This window comes from Anomalospiza imberbis, chromosome 7 (genome assembly GCF_031753505.1).
Source record: "Anomalospiza imberbis isolate Cuckoo-Finch-1a 21T00152 chromosome 7, ASM3175350v1, whole genome shotgun sequence".
Lineage (NCBI taxonomy): Eukaryota > Metazoa > Chordata > Aves > Passeriformes > Viduidae > Anomalospiza > Anomalospiza imberbis.
In genome coordinates this window covers 37,123,493-37,149,414 of record NC_089687.1, presented here as the reverse complement: position 1 = coordinate 37,149,414, position 25,922 = coordinate 37,123,493, and the positions used below count along the sequence as shown (strand labels likewise).

The 25,922-nt window shown below is 40.4% G+C and overlaps 1 protein-coding gene and 1 long non-coding RNA gene across 5 annotated transcripts in view; both read left to right on the top strand.

Annotated features, from left to right (window-relative positions):
* Positions 1–25,922, top strand: part of AGAP1 (ArfGAP with GTPase domain, ankyrin repeat and PH domain 1) — a 309,011-nt gene that overhangs the window by 6,895 nt on the left and 276,194 nt on the right. The gene's annotated exons all lie outside the window — the stretch shown is intronic.
* LOC137477515 (uncharacterized) lies at positions 12,868–25,379 on the top strand. Its single transcript, XR_011001040.1, has 2 exons — positions 12,868–17,350; positions 19,810–25,379. It is a non-coding gene; the product is annotated as an uncharacterized lncRNA (long non-coding RNA).

The window sequence follows — 25,922 nt, the reverse complement described above, 5'->3', positions numbered from 1 at the left end:
TGTACACACAGCTTTATATCAGCTGTGGAACAAATCCAAAATGATTGCTTAGTAATCTACAGTGGATAAAGTTTTCTGTTCTGAGACAGCAAGTGGTATATTCAATAGTTTTGATAATCCTGATGTCTGTGGGAGTAAGAGATTTGTCTTCTGTTATATTAGTTTTTGTCCTTGACTGCCTTTAAGCACTGTTTGTACTTTGAGTCACCTGTACTGAGGGAGAACTGAGGCTCAGCTTCTCTTTTGTGTTCCTGCCTGTCCTCACACCATGAAATAGAGCGAAGACAGTGCCAGATGTGGACAAGTTGGGATGCTGCTGATTTTTGATGTTTGACTTTTGTGATTTCTATACCAATGGAGAGTGAAAAGGAGCATGATTTTAACCTAGTGTCTGTAAGGAGAGACTTTTCAACTACTTCCTAGTAGTTTTTGATCTGAAGTTGTTTGCAGTTAAATTGTGCTTCTCTTGTAATTGGGTTGCTAAGGTTACAAATGCAGCATAAATCTTGTGATCCATGTTTGAAATAAGGTGACATCTCACTTAGATGTATTTTGGCTACCAGGAATCTCTGATTTTTTAGAAAGTTTGTTTTCAATTTTAATTCCAAGGTGGAAACAGTGAGGATGTCAGGTTTCCTTGGTGGTGGTGAGTCCATTGTGGGCAGCTGGCAATTCCAAAGCGCTCTGGAAGTATTTAATCAATTTTTTTCTTAAGTGGGTAGAAGCAGATGTGTTACTTAATCAGTGTGTGCACATTCAGCCTCATTAATGCAATTTCAGGATCCTGACTAATCTATTTGGAGCCTGCATAGTGGTAGAGATGACAGGGTGTTAAGATAGTGGTGCATTTCTAAACCAGAGAATGACTTGTTCTTTCACTTTTCTTTCTTACTGCTTAAATAAGCTTCACTTAACCACTTCGGGAAGCCAGAGCTAAAACCACAGAGTTGATCTGTGTGAAAGATGTAATTTCATAGTTTCCTTTGTAGCTTTACTAGCTAACATAGTTGGATAATGAATGTAAACCCAATGATGAGACAGTTACTTTGTTTGGTGATTTTCCCTTTTATCCCAAAGAAGGATACAGGCAAGCAAAGGGACTCTGGGGAACACTGGAATTGAATCTATAGTTTTGGGTGTATTGCTTCATGTTTCTCTGTGAGAAGCTTAAATATTTCAAATTTTTTTCATTATTTTTAAAGGGATTGAGGAACTGTTTGTAGTTTAGACCAAATCAATACTCAACATGACTTTAACTCAAAACCTCGACTTGGACTTGGTAGTGCTTACATTTAAACTGAAACCACGGCTGTTGTTCCTTTTTGTAAATTTCTTATTAATTCTGCCACTGTCTCTATAATTGACAACGGTCTTCTTCAGTGCCATAACCAGAAGGAGGAATGACACAGCCAGTCAGTCACTGTTGCAGGGTTTTGTGGCATCAGTACTGGGTTATACAGATACAGTGGGTTCGAATGTGAGAGATCCTTATCTTTGTTTGAGCTTCTCATGCTCAGGCCAGCAGCCAGGGCGCCTGTCTTTTTGGTATCACAGCAACTGTGCTCTCCAGAGGAAATATGCTAAAAGCATGGCACTGGAATGCCCAGACAGCAATCATTTAAATGGATCCTATTTAACCTGGCAAGTGCTGGTGTGTCTGAGTTAACGCCTTGTGTGCCAGGAGCTATTTGCATCACTTGGGCGACATCCCAACTCAGGTGCCTGGCATGTGAATTTGGAGATGGCCAGTGTATGGAGAAATGAGGAATTTCTGCCTGGTTAGAATAATCTTGGACTTGAAAGTTTTAGTGTTGAAGCGATGTCACTTCTCCTCGTTTTCTTTTTTTTTTCCCCCCTAAATTCTCCCCCAGTATCTGTGGAACCCTTTGTTACAGCATCTCTAACAGCACAAAGCTCTGTGTTGGGGATGTTTAGGTTGGATTTTAGGAAAAGGTTCTTCTCCCAGAGGACGCTGGGCACTGCCCAGGTTCCACAGGGAATGGTCACAGCCCCAAGGCTGCCAGAGCTCCAGGAGCATTTGGAAAATGCTCCCAGGAATGCCAAGGGTGGGATTGTTGGGGTGTCTGTGCAGGGTGAGAGTTGGACCCCATGATCCTTGTGCATCAGGATTATTCCAGTTTCTGGAATTCACAGAATTTCCAGATTCTGTGGTTCTTGCTGGGCAAGATCAGACAGTGTTTGGACAGCTGCTGGTTTTGCTCCAGCAGTGAATTTCCTCAAAGATACACCAGCCAAAATCAGGGAACAGCTAGGGAGGTGAGGAAGGAGATTGAAATGTTTAAGGCTGTGAATGGATTGATAAGCATGGAGTTGAAATACATGTCCAGGGCCAGGAAACAATCTTAGTAGGCTTGCCTAGAAATTTAGGGAGGGTAGTGTTAGAGCTATGTAAATGGATTATAGAAAGGATGTAGGAGTGTTCTCAAAGCATAGAAATGATTCTGGCTTTGCAGTTTGAATCTGCTGTTTTGAACTAGGTTAGCAGGTGCTAACTGATGGAATGGTCCTTTTCCCTCCTGTTTTCTATGCTGTTACAGCCAGAATTACTCATTCAGTGGAATTGCTTGAGGTGGCTTGAACGTTTATAGTAATTTTCATGTCTCGAAGGCAAAAATCAGGTCATCCTTCAGACTTCCTGTGGCAGCTGTAGCACATGACTGCAGCCAAGAAATCCATAAAGCCAACTTACAGCAGTAGGAACCAATGGCACTTCTTGTCATAGACTTGGCCTGAGAAATTTCCTGTGTTACTTTCAAAAAGTTGATCTGACTGCAGGGTGCAAAGGATCTCTTGGAAACTTATTTCATCCATTTAGTAATGCTGGAATAGTAAGAAAGAGTAATTGAGCTGCCATTGGATTCTTAGGTTAGAATATTAATGTCTTTTCTTTTGTAAATTTTACATAGTGGTCAGAGTTAGGCTTCAGTGACTGAGCTGTTCCTGATGTGGAAAGGGAAAACATTAACTAATGTTGGGTCGTAGTAAACTGTTACAGCCATTGTACAGCTCATGGATAGGCCCGGTAGGTGTTTATCTTTAGGTATGCTGGTGTGACATGACAAATTTGGCCTGTTAAGAAATAATCAAAAGTCAGAGATAGGCGCTTGCTATCACCGAAGTGACGTACAGCTTAATACCTGCTGCTGTGGGAGGCAGGTTATGGAGCAGCTATGGAGAGGGAGAAAGATGGCCTGTAAATCTCTGATTTGGATCACTGTTGAGCACTAAAACTAGAATGATAGCTTGGAAAGTCTTTACAGATGTGGGTATTTGATTGTGAGGATTCTGATAATAAAAATCGCTTTGTAATGAATTGCACCATCTCTGTTTCTGGCCAGAAGGTGTTACTGGTTGTGCTGCCAAGGGTACAATTGTCAACTATCAAAGCTAATAAATAATGACAATGAAGGAAAATAATGTACCATTGCTGTCATGAACATAAAATCAATGATGTAGCAGAGTTTAAAGTGCTTTTGTAGTAAAGCTTTGTTCATATTTTCAATACATGCTAAAGAATTAATAGGATTATTTTCTTTCTACTGTGGATAAAGCCAAGTAATAGTTTTCTTTCCTAAAATTAGTTTTGGATTGCTGTTCAGGCTTGGGGTTGAAAGATCTCTCTGGGTCCGTGGGCCGGCTTCTGAGCCCCTGCACAGGGTGGTGACATGAGTGATGGATGATGAAACTGTGAGAATTGACAGTTGTGCTGGTATATTCTGAATACAGCAGAAATCTGTAGCCTGAGTGCAGGTGGGACCTTGCTGGAGTGGTTTATCATTTTGCTATGGCAGTTGTGCTACTTGAATGGCAGTCTGTAGTTCCACCCTTGGAGCTGAGTAAATGGAAGCAGGGAGGAGCAGAAACAAGCTGAGGAAAACGATTCCTATACCCTGAGGCAACTCATCCATTTAGTCCCCTTTCATTATTTTTCTCATGCAAAATAAGAGTCTAATTTTAACGTGCATTAATTAAGCTTCAAAAATGCCTCACCGCTATGAGGTTGTGGCATTTAATAGCATCTGGATGTACACCAGTACATGAGTTTATGGATGGAAGGATCCGGCTATTGACTTATTTGAAAATGAAATTTGAGTAGGGTGGGGCACAGCTTGCTGCGGGCAAAAGCTGGGCTGAATACCCAGGTGTGTGACCCTGAGCTGGAGGGAGGGATGTGTGTGGTATCTGGGTGCCAGGTGATCAATACCTACGGCGGACACCTGCCTTGATAGCTGCTTAATATCTGATAAAAGTAGTATTTGAGCTGAGGTCAGGAGCCCTAGGTGGCTTCCAGGAAGACATTACTTCTCTGGGAATATTTTGCTTACTGGAACATCTTGCTTGCCGCATAATAGGATTCAGTCAGAGGGTTGCTGGTTTGATTTATGATGCTAATTGGCGTGGTAGTTGATGTGAACTGCATGTACTAATTGCTCACTTGTTAATCCTCTCCAAATTATCTGACAAAAGCTTTTAGGATTGGGCATTACACGTGTTTTAAAACTGGTCTGCAGAGAAATGTAAACAACTGGGAGCCCTTGTTTTTCTTTAAACGCCGAATTCAAGTGCTGGTCCATTTTAGTCACTGTAATATTAAAGGGGAAATTCAGTTGCTTTCACGTAGTCGCATTGTTGTTCTTTGTGGGATTTAAACAACAGCTGAAAAAATATTCCAGAACATGCTCCCCCTGCCCCCCCTTTAAGCTGGAAAATTGCCATCATCTATATGGTAAATAGTTTTTATGTGTTATCTATATGGTGACGGCAGAGTGCATGTCTGTGCAGCTTTAGGTGATGGAAAACACGGTGTGCCTGCCTCTTGAGTTGGTGGTGGTGATGTCAGTGCAGCAGAAACTGCAGTGGGAAAACATAAGGAAAATAAAATGGAGATACTCATGCAGTGTTGGGATAATGAAAGTATTTTGGCTCTGATTCTGGTAGAGGATATGTGCTTTGACTATTTACTGTGCAAGCCAATGAAGCTTAATATAAACCAGAGAGATTTTGTATTTCCAGGCTGATAGGCAAAATCCCGATGTTAGATTATGGAATGCAGTAGTCTAAAGAGATGACTTTTACCTTTTCTTAAATAAGGCAAGAGCTGTTTCAGGAGGGAACTGATTCTTCAGATTGAGAATTGTACAGGCTGCTCTCTGTGTGAATGGGGAGGATTGCTTTGCTTCTGTAACATATTGGATTAAAGTGGGCGTTTGACAAAATGAACATTTATCTGTCTCAAACTTAATATTTCAAGGTGATTTAGACACTTTAATCATATCAAATTTTCTAATTTGAGCCTGACTGACTTGCTCTCACAGCAAGCACTGAAATGAGATTACAGACAGCTGAAAGAAATTAGTCAATTTGGAAGCAAAAAGCATTTAAATACAGGTGTTTGGCTGTGATTTGAATATAGCCTGTCAACAGCAAGAGGCAAAATACTTCAGTGACCTAAAAAGTGCAAATATGTCCCTTTAGGGATTACTTGTTGTTAGGTAATGACATGTTATTAAAATTAAAGCTCACATTTATATCCCTTGATTTGCTAACTAGGCCAATAGCTTTTTGAAAACTCGGTTAATAAATGGGGAAAATGAATTTTGTCATAATTTGTACGGATGCAGGTAGCTGCTGTGTGTTTTGGATGATTATTTTTAAAATTAATATGTAAATAGGGTGGTGTACTCAGGCTGAACCAGCTACCTGCTAGAAGCTTGAATACAAATACCATCACCTTGGAAGAAAGCAACACTGGAGTGTTTTAGAAGTTGTCTGGTATTCCTGAATTCCAGTGAAAGGTGCTGTCAGAGGAACCTGTGTTACCATGCAACATGGAGCCATTTCTCCTCCTTGCCTGACATTCTGCAGCTGGTTTTGTGTAGTTCTCATACTGTTTCTCTACTCAGCAGATGGAAATCTTGCCTGCTAGGTAAGTGGTGATATTTGATAAAAGCTGGTGAGTGATGCCACATTAGGGAAATGAAATATGGATAAATTACAGTTACAAAAGGGATTAGATCTTTTTCAAACAAGATCATTGAGGCTGAAAGTAAAAAAAAAAAAAAATCCAAAACAACAACCTGCTACAAGCACAGTTGTATGAATCTGTGTTCTTCCTAAGAATGAACTGTGTCTGTTATTTCAGCATCTGTCTCGTTTGCCTCTGTGTGCTTGATGCCATCAATAAAAAGGCTGTTTCTAGCTTGGTATGTCAGCAGAGACCGGACATTTATTGTCCTCAGGGTAATATATTCCCTGGATAGGGATTAAGGTACAGGTTTCACTGGGAATAGTGTGTGGAGAACACTACGGAGTGCCAGAAAAACCCTCTCCTACCCTGTGACTCTTGGTTTGGGTTGGTTTCTGCTGTAATCACTCTTGGGTCCTTGGGCTGTGTGATGGGTCTGCTCTGAGGATCACCTCTGGATTGAGGAAAATTGTTAGCTGTGGGTGTAACAGGCACTTCTTACACATCCAGGTGTTTAAAAACTAAAATGAAGAACAAGTGCAGTGGGCTTGAACTTGAAGATACCTAGTTGAAATGTACATAAAGGTCTAGAAAAGCAGTGGTGATGGCAACAGGATGATACTGATTATGAACTGTCCTCCAGATTTTGTATTGCCAAATTGTTGTTGTATTACCATCCTATGTAGACTCAAATTAAAAAACCAAAGAATTAGACAAGTCTAATTTTAGTCCAGTTTTTAAAGCAGAATGTAAAACCTGAGTTCTTAGGAGATAGTACAGTAAGCATCTTGAAAATGTTGCCTCTCTAATAGTGACATTGGCTCATCTGTTGGCATCCATGGTGGGTTTTTTGTGTTTTGGATGCTGCAGCCAAGCTACTGCAGGAGCAATTCCACATTGAGCAGAGGGAACTGAAAGCCCAGTGTGGTTGCTGCTGGCCCTGGAGCTTGAATCAATTGCTAAAAATTTACATGCAGATGTGTCTGTCTACAACCCAAAACACCTGAGTGAAAACCAATGGACTTGGAGTGCTGGGAGCTGTGCATGGGAGGACTGTTAGGTTTGATGGCCTTGGCAATGTGGACAAGTAGAAGCTCTGATGCTGATGAGGGATGTGACATGGAAAACCATCATGGGGAGAGAGCATGGGATTTGTTTTCTAGATATAATAGCTTTTAAGTAATTCCTATGGAGCTGTAAAAATGGATTTTAATAGTCATATATGCTTGAGGTATGGGATAGTGAGTGGTTTCCTCACTTGCAAGGAGCATTTTTTTGCTCAGAGTTTGCCTCCAAGCAGGACAAACAGGCCATTGAAACATAGGTGATGGCTGGAATGTAACAGCTTCAATGTACATTGCTTTTACTCTCCCAAACTTCTTGAGTGCTTGCAGGCTCTTGGCTTTTGGAAGCAAAAAGCAGCCAAATTCTTGTAATAGTTAGAGACAGGCAGCTGTTCTGGGAGACTTCGAGAGAGGAACTAAAATGACATAACTTGAGAGAATTTTGAAGGCTTCTAGATTATCACTTCTCTGTGCTTGAATGTTGTGAAGATTTGCTGGATCTGGTTCTGCTTCTTGTCCCTGTGATTGCCAACTTTCAGACTAATTTCTATATTTAGGCATTTATGTGCTATGTAATAATGAGCAGCTGATGTAAAAGTAAATATTTTTAACTGCTTGGCTTGTTTAATTTGCGTCTTACATGCTCGTGTCAGCAAATGTATGAATTTGCAGTTAACTTTTACCTGTTTGAAATAAAACCCAGTATATGAATTCCTTTAAAAGAACAGTAAATCAAATTACTTGTATTTATGTTGCATTCAAGTGGGAGGTGATGAGGAATATTCCTAGGAAGGAATAGATAAGGGCTAATGACAAATTGTGATACAAGATGGAAATAACTGAGATCAAAAATTAGATCTGTGTTCTGTAACATGTTTTTCATCCAGGGGCTGACTTGCATAAAAACTGTTTTAGCTTCTGCTCTTTGTTTACTCTTGAGGAGGTGGAAGCTTTATGTTGGGAAAAGGACACAGAATTTGTTGTCTTCTTGTAACATGTGGCTGATTGCTAATCTTATGGAAATGATGTATTGAGCAGATGAGACCTGATTAATAATAAATAAAGATGCCGAGAGTGAGTTTGGGGGTGGGGGGGAATAAGCTTTTATTTTAATTCTTTTTAAACCCCCACAGAGTAAAGCCTCTTTAAGCTAGTCAGGTAAAGCAAAGTCTGTAACCTGAGGATTATATTACTCTGCTCCTTTGTGCCTTAGAATTACTACAACCTCCATTCAACTTGAATTCAAAATGAGGTGATGTGCTGCTTGATTCCCAGGTTGGATTTAGCTGAAAATAATACTAGAAATGTGCAAGACTTGTGGTAAAGTCGAGCAGCAGAATATAAACTTGCTAAAAACAGATGCAGATCTTCACGGCCTTCTGAGAGCGTAGTTTAAGAGTGGGTGAGCCTGTGATATTTAATTTGCTGCTGCAGAGCTGATAGGCTGGTGGAGGGCTCTTGGCTCTGTTTGGTGAGTTGCTGTCTTACACCTGAATGTGCTTTTTCTCAAGGAGCAGAAGCAGGGAAGGGTGCTGCACAGAAACTCTTGCTGCTGAACACCTCAGTGGGCTGTAAAATAACTTCCAGGCCCTAACCAACTTGAACCTGTTTCTCTGGGAGAGAAGGTCCTTCCAACCCAAACCATATTAAGGAAAGGAAATCTACTCTTCATTCCAAACGTTTGATTAACCTTGACTATGCAGAGTTGTGGTTTTTTTTTTTTTTTTGGAGGATGGTCAGGTTGTCTGTTAGACTTGTGAGTGAAAGAGACAATTTGTTACAATCTCAACACCCACTGCAGTGGAGAACAAAGGATTTCTCTACCTTGGACAATGAGTCCTAGGCTTGAGTGAGATCAGGAGCATGTTCCTGAAGTCAAGTAGTTGTCCTATGCTAATGCTGCTCGGTGATGGCTACTTTGTATGGTATAATCTAAATAATTTTGTAATTAATGGGTGACCGTGGTAATCCCTTAATGTTGAAACAATTGCAGCACTTAGAGGAGCAACTGTTGGCCAAAGCACACAATTAGGTTTTGCATTGGGTAGCTTGCGTTTTGTGGAAAAGGATTACTTACCCGCAAGTTCATGGGTGCTTGAGACCCAAGTACATTTGAGCCAGTCCCTCTTCCCTGTCTGTCTGCACTATAAAATCAGAGGGCTCTGTAGCTGATTCCCTCTGTCAGTGAGTCTGGGAAACCACGGAGTGCTGCAGAGATGAGAATTCTGCCAATATAAACTTTCCATGGAAACATTTATCAGGAAATTTAATTGAAAAAATAAGCCAAGAGGCCTGCATAGATCAGCCTTCTCATGTTGTCCTAATGCTTCCTTTTCCCTGGCTAACCTGATACTGAGGTGTTGGAGTAGTCTGATAATGGATGAGTGCAGACAGAGCCCAGTCAGAGCAGTAACCTTGCTCAGAACATACATCTTCAGCTTTTCAGAGATGTCATCTTGTGTTTCAGTGAAAAACACAGGATTTATGTCTTCAGGTTTTTAGTACACGTTAAATTTGCATCACAAGTTAAAAAGCTTTAGTGAAAGATTCTCTGCATTGCTGAACAATCACCATATAATTTTCACCTTTTATTTTTAAGGTATGATACCAAGGGTTAGGAACTTGAAGCATTAAGTGCTTGTGAGCGGAATGCAGTTCACAGAATTTCAGGGTAAATCAATGAGTTTTCTTTGCTCTTGTACTTACAGTAAAGCTAGGAGTGTTGGAATTTTCATTTACCTTATTTTCTAAATACTCAGGGTTCAGATCATGTGTTGAGAAATTTTTTTTTAATTGTAGAAGTGCTCAGTGGAGATCAATGGTCTAACTAACTAACGTGTCTGCTACAAATACTGTGCTGCATTTCTGCGCAGTTTCTTTCCATCTACTTGTTCTGGCTGTAGATTTCCTAAAACCTGTGGTTCTCATATTGATACTCTCAAATTCTAAAATCTGAATTTGCAGGAAAATGTTGCAGTGATAGAAGAGTTGCAGATTTTAAACAGTGTTGCCAAATCCAGGGCAATCTGATTTCTAATGTGATACTCTTGAATATTCAGAGTATGCAAACAGAAGGAAGTTTTCTCTTACAAAGTTTGTGTCCTTTGGGGAGTGAGAGACCTCTGAGATAAATCTGTTGATACAGTGTTATTGAATTTCTGCTAGATAGATATTAGTTAAGCTGTATTACTTTTTTTTTGAGGAAGACTGGTTTAAAAACAGATTTCAAGTTATTAATTCATATTTTCTACTTTATATTGGTATTTTTTGCCTGGAGATGGAAAAATGGCTTGGAGTTGTGAGTAAAGCACCACATCTAGTGCTTTGGCAGTGGCAGGGAGATCTCACCGAAGAGAGGTAGCTTTGTCAGTCAGTGTGAATCTTTACTGATGAGTATTGTTAGACACCTCAGCAGTTCAGTAAAGAATGCTCATCCCCATTAAACTGAAGCACCTTCCAGATGACTTGGATCTTAATTTCTAGGTGAGGTTTAATGAAACCACATTGGCCTTTTTAAAATGCGTGCTGCTAGCAGCTTCTGCTAATTTTAGATCATATGTTCTTGAAATGCCACTAGTAGCTACATACTTAATAACACTGAAAATAAAGGGACTTTTCACTCCCTGGAAGATGTGTAAGAAATCATGGTGGTATGCAGCAGCTTTGTGTTGAATTCCATCGTGGCTGAAGCTTATGAGTTCTCAACTGACTTGCCCTCGGGTTTTTGTTCACTTTCAAGTAATTGCCCGGGCTGTGCAAACTTCAGGCACTGTAGCTGTGCCAGAATGTGTATTAAATGCAAGTCCTAATCCTGTGGGACAAGGGTCAGCATGTTGGAAGTGACCTCTGTGTTGCATCCAGATGAAAACATAGCAGGAATTAAACTAACAAGTGCATTTGTCCTGGAAGTTGAACCACTTCAATGAAAGCTTATTTCAGTTTGCAGTAATTCACTGTTTGCCTAAGAGAATTAGAACTTTCATTTGTCATGAACCAGAGTGAAGAATTATATAGCAGGTTGCTACTGCTTTATGTCTGAAAATAATTTTGAATAATTCCTGCTTGGGTTCTGGCACTGTTAGTGTGAAACCTGGCTGAAAACAACCATTGCCTGCATTAGTGCAGATGCAGGACCTCACAGCTTTGTGGGGGGACTGTTTGCCAACACCTGGTGATAATCCCCCGTTGTCCTAGACTCAGAGGAATAAAAGGTTTGGAAATGACATCCTTTTCCTAATGGCAGGAGCTGAGGTGGCAATGTTTCTCCTGGTTTAAATGTGATCTGGGTGAGCAGAGGGCTGGGTGCTGCTCCTCAGGGCCACAGCCTTTGATTATTTTAATTATTTGTCGTATGATTCAAGGTAACTTTTTCCTCAAGTTAACTAGAAAGAAACACTTATCATTCAGAACTGGTTTTTATTGGTCTCTGTCTAGGACAACACAGGATTATCACCTGGTGTTTGTAAATAAACAGACAGTTTGTATTGAACACTTAAATCTGATCAAGTGCTTGATCCTGTAATCGCTTGCAGTGATTATCTTTACAAACAAATCTGCAAAATACTATTTTTTCCCTAGAAATACATAGCCAGCGAGTAGGGCTGATGCTTTGTTTGTCCACAGGAAGTGTTTTCTGGTGGGAATGTTTCACTTGGCACTGGAAGTGTGGCTCGTTTTGGTTTGTTTGTGAGCTTAGCCAGATGGACAGGGCCGAGCATTGAGCAGTAAGAGTTGTTTATTTTCTGGCTGAGCTGTAGCGCTGCAGAGGTCCCCAGTCTTTGTCGCTTCAGACCACAAGCGAGTTGGACACCTTCAGTTTGTTCAGAAAGCAGAGCTGTGATCTGTGTGCTGATCAGGGGCAGCAATCGATTTTCCTTGGCTGCTGGCTGCTACTTAGAGCTAATTTTTATTGCACCGGGTTTTGTGGATCTGCAGAATTCCTGCACTCTTTAGTCATGTCTCAGATCGATTGGGACCGAGGCACTTGGAGAAGGTTTTTAAGCAAAACAATGGTACTTTTTAGGACTTGGTCAGATGCTTACTTGCCTGTAACTGTTGCAAGATGATAACTGCAATAATAAATATTGCAAAGAAATTGGATCTTATTGCATTCTTTGAGCAGTTATGAGAAGGACTTAGAGTTCTGGGAAAGAGATGAAGATCAGTCTATTGTGGCTGAACTGGGAGAAAAGCATTTTGACTTTGGCCTAGTAACTGTGCAGTGAAAAGAATTTATATCGACTTAGAGCAACTGAAGTGAAATATAAAAAGTCAAAATACCAGGGGAGTCTGGTACTACTGTAATGCATTGGGGCTTGGCTGGGTTTATTTGTTTGGTTTGGTTGTTAGAAATGACAGAATCAGGCTAATAATTATTAAACCTTTGCCTAGGAGCAGTGACAGTTCCTATGGAAGGATCTCAAATGCTTCTTTTTAAACAGTGGTAAATACAGTATAAGAACCAAGCCAAGGGGCTGATACTCAACTCTAAATTAGTGTTTTCAGCTCATGCTATAACTGAAAAAAGAGTATACGTGCATGTTAAAAGGTCAGTACGAATTTGATTTATTTGCTTGCTTTAAGACTCAGTTATAAGAGCTTTTTACCTTTTGCTTCGTTAGAAATATTAATTTGGTGATGTTAAAGACATTTGTTTGAAAAAAAACCTTTGCTTATTGGTTTACCGATCAGCTGTTTGATTTTTGATCTGAAATTCGGGCAGTGGCTGAAATGAAAACAAGTGAAGGGGACCCCAGCTTGCTGCCCATGTGATGGAACAGGGAGAATCCCAGGCAGGAAGGAAAAAGGACTGTAAAATAACTGAGTGCCACTGCCTTAATGATTACCCTCTACTTCTTGGAAGAACCTTCTAATGAGGATCCTTGTAAGATGCCTCCTTTTGCTAACAGCTAATGATGGAGATGGGCTGTGGCTCTCCACAAGATCTTTAGGAGGTTTCAGGCTTTTATGAGTGTTTATTTGCATGGGAGGGCAGATGATAAGCAGAGAACTGAAAAGGGAGGTGGGCGGCTGTCCAAGCTAATAAACACATTCAGGGAAGTAATTAGGGTTTGTATGGAAGGGGAAAAGTGAGGTGCATCTGCAGCCACTGGCTCAGGAGTTTATTAGTGTGAAAGATGAATTATTGAAGGCAGATGTTCCCAGAGCGTTCTCCAGCTCTATGCTAACGGAAAAAGTGATGATTAGTATGAGTTGGTTGATGGCTGAGGAGGAAATGCAAAAAACATCTTAAACTACCAGGAACTGCTGCTCTTTAGAGTAGATTCCAGTGAGGAGTGACTTTAGTTCAACCTCAGCTTACCTTAAATCAAGCTACCTGCTTGAATTCAGGCTTTCCTTGAATTCTTGCCCCTTTCATGTCTTTATTTTTTTAATTGGCAAATTTGTCATTCCAAAATAAAGATGCTATGAAATTAATCCCATGTCTTCTCCATAAATGAACTCTGTTACAGAGGAGTTCCCCATGTTAGGATAAGGTAAGGATTATGGGGTGTGGGCTATGGGTTGGCTGTGCCAAATGTAATATGGGTCAATTAAATAAATTAATTAAAATCAAAATCATTTTTCTGGCAGATTCCTTAATTTTGAATTTCAGTAGGCCTTGCAAATAGCTTAATTTACTATGTTTCATAATAATCTAAATCTGTCTCACTGACTTGTTCTCATGTTGAAAAAAATAAAATGACATCAACTACTTTTTCAAGATCTCTTTGTTCATGTTGGGGTGAATTTCTTTGACAGGCTGCTTTGAGTGAGACATGCTCTGGCAGACAGCTTCAAAAATAGAGCTCTGCTAACACCTAGGTTTTAGCATAACAATGGCTGACGATGAAAACTGTTGAAATATTGATGTGAAATGTAAGCCAGGATGGTGAGAAAAGGATCTATAATATGTGTAGATACAAAACAAAGTATGTAAAATGTAAAGCAAAATCATACCATTTTTGGAATAACACACAAAGAAATATGTCTGCCACTCCTGTTAAGTAGGATACCAGAAGCTTTTAAAAGGTCAGATTGAAGGTTTGTAATAAAAAGATAAATACACAGAATGGATTGTGCTGACCATTTGCCCAAGACTTGCTGCTGCTAGGGGCTCATTTTTGCCCATGTAGTTGATTTAGGTCACTCTGAAAGCCCACAGTATTTTGAGGATAAGCTGCTCAGTTCATGAGTGTGCATTCTGTGGTTTGCCTCACATCCCAGGCATCTGTGGGAAGTGCTGGTTGGATATGGTGGCTACAAATGCACTTGGATAGCAGATCTCCAGACAAGCCCGTGGTTTAGTTCTGCCTGGCCTCTGGGGCTAAAGCAGCCAAGTGCAGCTGCCTGTTCTCTGGAACTCTGTGTTGAGTAGCAGGAGCACAGCTGATGTGTAGAAGCAAGATAATTTAAGACTTGAAATAGCTGGTCCAGAATTGTTCCCTGTGAGGGTGGGCAGGCCCTGGCACAGGGTGCCCAGAGCAGCTGTGCCTGCCCCTGGATCCCTGGAAGTGTCCAAGGCCAGGCTGGATGGGGCTTGGAGCAACCTGGGCTAGTGGAAGGTGTCCCTGCCCATGGCAGGGGATGGAACAAGGTGAACTCTAATGTCCCCTCCAGCCCAAACCATTCCACGATAAATTGTTTGTCACATCTTGTGTATGGAAAATGGAAAAGCAAACTTTGCTGTGAGCATGGGGGCATGTGCAAGAGCTGAAGTTGTTGCTCAAGGATTAGCCTAGCAGGTGTTTTCCTGTAGCTTAAACCAGCCCTCTGCTGCATCAACAAACGTCAGCAAACAGCCAAAGCATTGAATAAACAGTGCTGTGTAATGGCTGAATTACATTTATCAGATTATAATAATGGGAAAGCCTTTTAAAGAATGGTGAGGACTTAATTCCGTTGGGTTGGCTGATGCCGTAATGTTCTGACGATCAGCTATAAAATAATTCCAGCAAGGAGGAATCAACTTCCTTAACAGATAACTCATAAATAATGCTAGAGGAAATCACTACCTCCTACTTGGGAAGGTGTACTGAAGTAACAGATGTAACTGGAAAAGTGTGTAGAGTGTTTAGCCCTAGATAATTATCTATAATTATAAAACTGAATAAAATCTTCTGTGGTTGACCATGACTGCTTTAAAGACATTAGGCAACTCTCATGATGTAACACTTGCTAAAGGGTTCAAAATTAACGAAATGGTGATAATTGAAGAGTAAAGTGAAAAGACAGCATTTTGAACATGTTTTCTGCTAGAAATAAGTAGTAGTTCTGAGTCAATAAATCTCCTTACATGGCTCTTATACTACAGAAACTAAAAAGGCAGACTTGAACCAGTAACACCTGAATAAGTAGAAACTGAATAGAGGAACAAGACTGAAGAACTGATAGAACTGTAAGTTGGTGTATTAAGTTTCATCTAATTTAACAAATGTAAAGCTATTATGGGTGTCTTGTACAAAGGATGGAGGGTAATGAGAGTATTTGTTGGCTTGTATATTTTTTAAAAATACTGTAAATGGAGATTACAGTCAGAGTTCTGTTGAATAAAGTTGGCTACATTGAAAAGAATCTGTGAGGCATTTGTAATCTGAGGAGTGAATGGACAAGGTAAAGTTCTGTGGGATCCTTTTATTAATTTTTCTGTCTTAAACAGCTAGGTATCTTATAGCCTATGTGCTGTTGTAAATACCTGAGGTCCAATTTTACTTTCTTGCTGTGTATTACGGAACAAGTTATGATACAGTGCATACACTTTATTTGAGCTGAAATCTGCATGAGCACCATTCTGAGAACAGAGGGAGAAAGGAATAAAAGAAGGGACCTGCACATGGGATTTTTGTAAGAAATAAGGGAATGTGGTTTCTGCTTCAGGTTGTATTGTGCCTCTCCAATGTGTTGCAGTTCATGTTTCTGATCCCCTCTGTTCTGCTTTAAACCAACTGAGGTGTGAATTGGTTGAAACCAGAAAGATGGAAGGTGCAGTGATCAAGTTCTATCTGTCAAGGAAGGTACAGGTGGTACAAGTGGAGAAACTTGTGAATCATGACAAGATTCAGCTTGATCTGCATTTGATAGCCACACCAGTTAGTGGTGAATGTTAATGAAATATCCCTGCTGCAGTTAGTATAGACTGGCTGATCCGTAGCAAGCCTCAGTGATCCTGGCTTCATGTCCCTCCTTCAGTTTGCTGTTCATAAAACTGGAAGTCCCAATCTTGGCTTGCCCTTCACTGCTTTGGAAATTTGAGGCTTTGCAAATACCAGTAGCTGTTCCCAGTAAGAAAGAGGCTGTAATTACTTGAAGGAAACTTGACTGACATATGAACAAGATGTATCTGTTGAGGGCTTATTGCCAAGTGTGGATTTGTACTTGAGCGGATGTAATTGCATGGACTTTGTACTGGATTGTTTGACAGATTAAATTTCTATGATAGTATGAGATAACAGGAGGTCACTGTCCAAGAATAAGGTTCTGAAGTGTATGTATTCGCAGCTGGGGTGCTAATCTGATTAATTGAAAGCTGCTTCAATTCATAATAAATTCATGTTGTTGGATCCAAGAGTGTCAGGCCAATTGTCAATGCCATTTATGTGTGAGGTCTGTGCATTGAGAATGGTCTTTGCACTTGTGCTGGGAAAATCTGAGCAGGGTCTCCACTCGGTAGCATCTAAAGCCTGAAGTAACCACAGCTGGCATGCAAGGTTATGCTAAAAAAAAAAGGTTTGTTTGGGTTTTTTTACCCTGGTTATCAGGCTAAGAACTACATGGATACGGGGCAGCCTTTCACTGTCAGATACAGAGTGCGATATAAATCTGTCTGGCTGTGGCATTAAGGAAATAGAGGTCTTGGATGTGGTGCTGGGTATCAGCACATGGGCTCTGGTAGCAGCTGGTGTTCTGTTTTTAGAACCCCTGAGGAGCAGTGATCCCAAAGTGTTGATTTGCTGCCTCCTAGGTCAGTGCATGGGAGAGCCGGGCCTGGGCACGGGGCAACCGCAGCCTCTTCCTGCAGTGCCAGCACCGTGCTGGAAATGAGGGCACCTGGGAGCTCTGCCTCTTATGTAAGAGGAGGAAATTATTGCCTGGCATGATGTAAAAGGAGCTGGGTAGCTCCGGGTGGCTGAAGTTGGCACCTCAGAGAGCTTCATCCTTCTCGGACCGAAGCCTTAGTGATGTGTTTGAATCGGCACAGGTGCATCTAAGCAGTGCACAAGCTGATTTCTGCAACTTGCTTCTTTGGAAAGGATGTTATTTGCTGCAAAGGAACTGGAAGAAGATGGCATTTCGAATATAGGTATGATGTTTTTCAGCCTTCAGTCCAGTTTCTGTTCTGGAATAATGCCTTTGAGCAGGTTTTCTATTTAGAAGCAGGCATCTTATGACTGATTTTTAAGTAATGCACTAATGAAGGATTTCTTGGAACACAAACAAGTTGATCGTGCCAGAATTACTCAGGTGGGTACCTTGCAGCTGGAGCTGATGAAAATTCAGTCCTCTCTGTAAGTATTCAGCTCGTGTCATGTGACAGGGAGATGTGTTTGTTGGAGAGAAATTTAATTTAAGAAACCCCATTAAGTGGATTGTAGGGTAGATGCACTAATTCAATAAGCTGAAGTGATTCATGTGCAATCCTGATAATTTTCAAGAGGCTCTTTTTGCATTGCAGGTAATTTTGTATTTGTACTTAAGGTTTTTGCTTGTGCAAGTGGTAACCTGGAGATGTGGCTGATCCTAGAGGCTTTCTGAAAATTACTGAGATGTAACTATTGCTTTAAGTTGTGCAGAAAGCAGTAAGGTTCTGTGAAGTCTTCTAAAAGCCTGGATAAACAAACATTGTTACAGTTAGAGAGAAGCTCTGGAATGAAAACCCTGGAGGAACAGACTAATTTTCTATTAAAAACATCTGAAGAAAGGTAATGATCTATACAAGGGGAATGCTTGGAAACTGTTAATTTAATTAATTAATGTGTCCTCTTTGCTTGTCTGAAAAAAGCTTTTAGAAAGGACTGCAGACATCTGCAGTGCTTTTTAATATTTGATGGGCTTGTACAATTCTCCTTACAGAAAATTCATGACCTGCTCTGTTTCTGTGAGGCTGCTTCAGTGAAAGCATGATGGAGATAAGTCAGATTCCTTGTCTTCCTGTTGAGATACCAAATCTACTGCAGATGTACGTAGTGTTTTCTTCTTGTGTTTGTGAGCTCTCCACCAATAGGTAATTTTTAGGGATCTGAAACTGAATTACTTGCCCAGGATGCTGCTTCAGCTGGTGTCTGGACTGAGTGCTTTGGTCAGGCAGAGCTTCACTGCCTGCTGCTGCTAGGATTCTTACTGCAAAGAAGATAGTGTGAGGGTTTAGCAAAAACCTGAGCAGCAGCTCAGCATGACTTGCGTATAGAGAAAATGCAGTGCAAGCAGATGCAACAGAATGAATGCTGAATGTAACAGGCTTCAAAACAGGATGCTTTCAGTTTGAGAAAGTCATGGAAACCTGAACTCTGTCAGTCTGTGGGGCCTGTAATCCTCCTCAGTGATGGCCTTCCCTTGGCTTTCCTTACTCTCTGGCAAAGGAAACCTCACAGACATTTGATTTCTCCTCCTCATGTTGAAAACTTCCATAGAAGCCCCCTGAAGGCATTTTTCATGATAATGTTTGGTTAAAGATACTCTGTTTCTGAAATGTTTGAAAAGGTCTGCTGATTCATAGAATTTTTTTTTTTTTTGCTGAGTGAGAAAAATAAGAAGTTTACACAGTAAAACCTCACTTCTCAAAGCTGTTTACTTTTTTTCAAACCCTTCTTAGAGGTATCTTGTGTATACTGTAGCCACAAGATGGAATCACGTTTTAGTTGTGGGTAATGTGAAGTTTTGGCATTTCACATGATTGTGATATTCACAATTTTAAGCTACCCAGAATCTTGCTAGCCTGAATTCTGTTGCTGATGAAGTCAGTTTTCCAGTGCTTAACCATAGTCTGTTATGGAGAAGATTAAAAATTGGTTGTTTCTCATCAGGCCAAGGTTTGGAAATGTCAGTTGAGTGTTACTGGAGTGGTTCGGGTACAGGCATTGATGGAATCATTGCAGAATCCTTCACTGGTTTGGGGTGGAAGGGGCCTATGAATGTCACCTGGTTCAACCCTGCCATGGGCAGGGACATCTTCCCCTATCCCAGGCTGCTCCAAGCCCTGTCCAGCCTGGCCTTGGGCACTGCCAGGGATCCAGGGGCAGCCCCAGCTGCTCTGGGCACCCCGTGCCAGGGCCTGCCCACCCTCCCAGGGAACAATCCCTTCCCAAAATCCCATCCATCCCTGCCCTCTGGCAGTGGGAGCCATTCCCTGTGTCCTGTACCTCCATCCCTCGTCCCCAGTCCCTCTCCAGCCCTTCTGGAGCCCCTTTAGGCACTAGGAGGGGCTCTGAGGTCTCCCTGGAGCCTTCTTTTCCCCAGGCTTAAGACACCCATTCTAAAAGAAATCCTTGAAATCTTAAGCGTATGGATTCATGGCACAGCTGTAATGGTAGCAGGTTCTTCCCCTGGGAGAGCCAAAACGAACACATGGAATATATCACAATCTGGGAAATGTATTTTTTTTAGGGGGGTGGGAGTTTGGGAGGGTTTAGCAGGTTAAATAAAAATCATTAAATAATTGTTTATAGCAGAGTTTCAGCATTTGCACTGAGGAGTTCAAGTGCCTTATGTTGTGTGCTGTAAGCAACTCAGAGTTACTTTAGTATCCTTATATTTTGTCTTCAGGTAGTTAAAAAATAGCAAAATGAAACTTCTGGCTGGCAGAACTCAGAGTGCTGTGGTTTCACTGTTCCTGAACATGGAATCATTAAGGTTGGAAAAGACCTCCAGGATCATCAAGTTCAGCCTTTGGCCATCACCACCTTGTCAAGCAGACCAGAACACTCAGTGTCCCATCCAGAGACAATCCTGCAGTGACATTAATTTGAGCTTCTTTTCAGAAATACTTTCAATGGAGAACGACTGAAAATATAGTGGCATCAGTTAAGACTCAGTTAAGACTCAGTTAATGTCTGCAGATGTATTTGAATGTTAAATTAGGGGATAATAACAAAAATGTGATGTGACAGAAAGTTTGTCGTTAATAAACTTCATATGTATAATGCAAAAATTGAAGTCTGTACTTTTAAGGATCTTAACTTCAGGTTTTTTTCCTTTAGGGAGTATCCACGTTAGGAAATGCCATTTTTGGGGAGTTCAGATGTGTTGTAAGCCTCAGGCATATTATTGTTATCCCAGGAGCAACAGGTACAAGTAAATGCAAAGGTGGTGATAATGAGCACTTGCTCCTTGTCTGCTGAGGGAGTTGATAATACACAGAATTCATGACTTTGCTTCAAGCTGTCTCTTTGGGAAGACAAAAATTTGGAAATCTCTTAAAAACCCCCAATATAGTAGCAGCAACAGCAGCAGAAAACCTGCTACGTAAATCCCACCCCCAAACTGTTCTATTTTCTGCTTTTGGAATTAAGCACTAATTAACTTCTGCCCAATATGAACTCATCTGAGCTTGGTGCCTGTCAAAAGAACATGTTAATTGTATAATGTTAATAACAAACAAAAAATTGGGCTCTTGGTAAATATAAATACATGCTGGTGGTGTTTACAGTATTTGGAACTGCAACTAATATGATCCAGTGTCAGCTTTTATAAAAAGATGAGATATGGAGCTCTGTAAGATTTTCCTGATGCTCATCAGCCTCTTGTCAACTGAACTTTTGGCAGCATCAGTGCCTGCTTGGATCTTGCATCCTGGAGATCCTGGTGAAGTTCAACCACATGGTTTGAAGAATGGATAGCAGGGAATTCTCTTAACTTTCAGAATTTTAGGTGCTAGAAACAGAAATAACAATTTTTTAGAGTTGGATTTTAAAAAATTGTCCTCTCCTATATAGGTGATAAGTCCTTTTCAAGCCAGGATTTAACAGAGGCAGACTTAACATCAAGTCTTAAATTGTGGCTGCCCCATCCCTGGAAGTGTTCCAGTTCAGATTGGATGGGGCTTGGAGCAACCTGGGATGGTGGAAGGAGGTGGAACTGGATGAACTTTAAGGTCCCTTCTAACCCAAACCAGTCTGAGACTCTGTAAGTAGCAGTTAGAAATGAATTGAGGTTCTTATGAAGTCTTCTGTATCAAAGCAATATTGTCAAGCTGCTAAAAGCATGCTGTCTGTGGAAATGGAAAAGAGAAATTTGGATAAGTTTCTGAAGGCCCAGGCTATGCAGAATAAATGGAGCATTTCAGTTTTGCAGGGACTTCAGTGATTAATTGAAAGTGCTCAGGTGCTGGGAACTGTGCAGTGAACTAAAGAAAGAGGAGGGGCTCTGTAATCAGAGAAAGAACCTTCCAGTTCATCAAGGTGTTTTTAATAAGCATGCCTAATCTCTAAAAAAAAAAATTTAAATTCTCACTGTTTGTGTGAATAGAGATGAAACGTTACACTAAGGAAGAGCAAGATTGTTTTACTGTGATTAGCAATATTCATAATATTCTTAAAATATTGGAAAGTAATTGTTGGACTGATGGGTACCTTTTTTTTAGCCAGACAATATTTATGTGACTATATTTGTGTCTATTGGAGAACAGAGTAGCAAGATAAATACTGTGCTGTGGGCAGATCATTCCTGATCAGTGGGTTGTAGCTGTGCAGAGGAGAAAATGTAGATGTTGCTCATGATCTCTGAGAGTGAAATATTGCTTCCCATCGTGAATCCTCTCTTCCTTGAGGAAGCATTATGTTAGTTTGAGTAGCTTTGCCTAAAAAGTATTTACCACTGCCTCCATCAGGACCTCTTCTGATAACCTGTTAAAAGAGGGAACACTCGGGCTTATTCTGTGTTTATTTTCAGTTGATTTTGTGGAGTTTCACCATTCCAGTGTCCTCAGCTATGACCATCTATAAATTGGGATATGGCAAAGCAATAAACATTCATAATTGGTGTATTACTAAAAGCAGAATTGGTTGGTACACGAGGGACTCAAATGCCAGTAATTCAGGTGACTTTTGGAAGCAGAAGGATGTTGAGGTGAGAGTTTGCTGTGATGTCAGTCCAGTGAAATTCCAAAGATTACTGGCAAGTGAGGCTAAAATCGTCTTCCAGGAACCTGGTATTGAAGACTCATTTGCTAATGAGTATCCAGGGGTTTGGAATGACATAAACCTTTAATACTGGCTCTAGGCCTTGCAGGTCTTGGCTTGATGGGAAATACAATATTCTATTTTAAATGTAGTCAGTTTTCTCTAGTTGGAATAGGAGGTATAATATGCAAAAGGGAAACAGTATAAATATGTGCTGTGTATATGGGAAGAAACAGTCTGAATTATGATCATGAGCTTACAGCATGTTAAAAGAGTGCTTTTTTCAGAAAATGGCAATGTTGGTACTTGAGTAGATGGATAAATGAAAAACAGCATACAATCTTGGCAGAGGAGTAAGAATACAAAATGATTTTCAACTTAATAAAAAGCCTCTATCAATACTGATGTCTGACTCGGTATTTCTAGATCTGGTTATTTGATTATTGACAGGGATGAGTACGAGAGAAGCCTGAAGAAGGACTAGGATGGCGTGTGCTCTGTTTTCGTGAAATATGTGACTGCCGAACTAATTACATACTTGATTTTTTCACAATAAGATAAATTAAAAGCTTTTTTATTAACACTTGTCCCACCTTCTAAGTTTTAAGTCTGTGTGAATATTTTGCTTAAAGCAGCTTCTGCACAGGAAGTGCAGTTCTGGGAAAACATCTGAGAGGCATCATACACACACTAAACAGAGCTGTTTGATCTTGGCGCAGGAGCTTTTTGGTTCATGATCTTTCATTCCCTTGAACAGCTGCCTAATTAGTCAGCCTTAAGGGCCAGTTTATCTGGACATACTGGAAAAAAATGTGACATTTCTTGTCCCAAACTCTTGGTATTCAGGAGTTAGTACAAAAGGGCAGTTTGGGTTCCTTTTCCTCCTAGATTACTGGGGAAAGATCAGCCTGGGACTGGATATTTAAACTAGTGTTAGTAAATCAGTGTGGCCTTTCCACTTCTGCTGTGACTAATTTTTACTCCTTTTCTTGCTTACTTTCCTGTTAATGAATTTTTTACTTTTTTCCACGCATGAAGCTTAGTTATGAAGTGAAATTTGGTTGTTTTAAAATTTGTTTATGTCATAGCTTGAAAATATTTTATTGTATTTTAAAACTCAACACATCTGTAAAACCATGGGGAATTTAAATTACATCAACCTGACTTAATAAATACTTAGTTCTCATGGAAACTAGGCTAAAATCCTGAAGGATTGTGATACAGAATGCCAAGCTTCTTCATCCTTACACCCAAATCAATCCAAGTTGGGAATATTCTGTTATCAGGCGGGGATTAGTCCTGGATGCCTTCAGATGCTGGTTCCTCATGGGGTTCCTCACAGCCAGCACCAGCCTGGACCAGGTAAAGTTAGAGCAGGTTTGATCAAGCACAATATGAACAAACTCATAGACACAGCATCATTCTCAGGTGTAAACTATGCCAGGCATTGAGGAACAGCTAAAAATCAGATTTAGCAACAATACACTTTTTAAAGATGAGATTAATGCAGCCTGTTGCTGTCCATGTAAGGAAAAACAAACCTCTTGGGCCAATCCCAGATTTAACTTTGATCGAGGGCATTCAGATTCTTTCTTGAAACCATTTTTCCATGGTAACATTTCTCTCTCACTCCCCAAATTGAAATTTACTATGTAAAACCCAAAGGAGTTTTTTTTTACCATGTTTCTGCACGGTGTTTTTGTGGATGTTGCTCACTCTTGAAGAGGCATCACCATAGCAGCAGTCTCTTAGAGAATTTTGTGGCTCTGCTTGTGGATCAGTGAGCAGCACTGTCTTGGATGGATCACAGCAAGTTTTGCTCACTGAATTTCAAAGAACAACTGAATCTGTGCTATTTATCATGAGATGAAAAGGTTTTGCATTTCCCTTGTCTTAAGTGGTTCATCATTTTGACTTTATTGTGACAGTTAAGTAAGTTGCATGAAAAAATGAGTTGGGCAAACATGAGTGTATTTTAGGAACACAATGTGGTAAATAAAGAGTCTGAAATGCTTCAGAAAAGATCTCATTTTTAAATTGACTGCATAAAATAATGCAAGTTAACAGTAGTGAATCCACAGAACAGTTTTGCCTGGGCTGAAGCATCATGATACTGCAGTGCTGATGGGAAAGTACTTAATTAACTGCTTGCAAAAATCTTCTGATCAAATCACTCAGTGGAGATCTTGGATCTGTAGAAAGAGGAAATGGAAATTTTCCTTGTTACGTGGTAAGTGAGGAGCTTTGAGACAACCTGGTGGGTTTTGGTGAGACTAAACGTGTCCCAGGGCTCTTCAGCTGATGGAATTGGTAGTGGGTTTACATACTATTTAAAATGTTGCCCTCTTCTGGTTGCTGACGACTGTGAGAGTTGGGGATGAGGAGCAGTACAATAAATAACTTAAAAAGGTCTGGGAAAAAGGAAAGCATGCATTTTATTCTACATTAGAACAAATTGTTTTGATGTCTTAAAATAATCTAATACTTTACAAAGAACAGCTGAATATAAGAAAAATTTCCAGGCACATTAGAGGATCCCACTTAATAAGGGTTAATGTAGGGGAAGCAAGATTGTAGAGACCACCAGCCTTCATTAGTGTTAAAAATAAGTTTTGATGGGCCTGAATTGTAGTGTGTTATTTATTTTGTTGTTAACTTGTTTTGAAGAACTGGTTTGCAGGAGAACCGTGGCTTTGTGTAGGAATCGAGGCTGGGAGTGTGATTGCCTTGGGATGTTTGTGCTAGTCCAGGAATTCTTTTAAATAGGAGCTGTTACTGCTTCTGTTACTCTTCTGCCCCACCCCTGGAAGAGTCCAAGGCCGGGTTGGACAGGGCTTGGAGCAGCCTGGGATAGTAGAAGGTGTTCCTGTCCATGGCAGGGGTGGAATGAGTTGGGCTTTGAGGTCCCTTCCAACCCAAACCACTCCAGGATTTTCTGATTCTATGTCTAATGTGATACCAGTAAAGGCTGTGAAGTTTAATGAGAAATCACATTAATATTTTAAATGGACTCTTAGGCTGTGGCTCCTGCTGTTGATTTTCAACCCAAAAATGAATTTCATACACTGGTAGGGAGGAATAAATTCTAGACATCAGAAAAAAAAAGTGGTGTGAGGTCCATAAGTTGGCTTGTACCTTCAGGTGTTTTGGAATGGAAGGGTTTGTGTTCTTCTTTCTCATTTAGTTAATTATCAGTATTTCTGAAATTTGGGTTTTTTTTAAAAAATTAAGTATGAACTGGGTCTGGAGAGGGTTTATAAACCAGGAGCAGCTCCTGCCAGTAGATGGAGGTAATGAGATGCAGAAGCCAAACTGGATTCTCTAGTCCTTTGAAGATGGGATAAAAGCCAAGTGATATGTAGGAAAAAGGAGAAGCTGTAGTTTGTTTTTGCATTTTGTAGGACTTGCAGAAGAAATTAAGAAAGCCAGTTTAAAACAGGACTCGGACTCAAGATGCTGCTGTACAAATGTTCCTGCATCGGGGGGATTTTCCTGGTTTTTCTCCATTTTCTGCACTGTTTATGCAAGTAATTAATATTCTTTCTGTAAGAGTGTTTTGGGGCTCTTCTAACAGTATGAGTCACAATGAGAATTGATTCTCTCACAGCAGTTTTCTAGTTTGCCTTTTGGTTTATAACATTTCACGTTGTTTTTTTTAAATTAGATAAAGGAAGGAAGCTGGTTTAGCTGAATCCAGGCTCTGAGGGTGAGTGTCTGAGATCTCTGAGGGTTTATCTTGTGGGACAAGACCCAGAGACT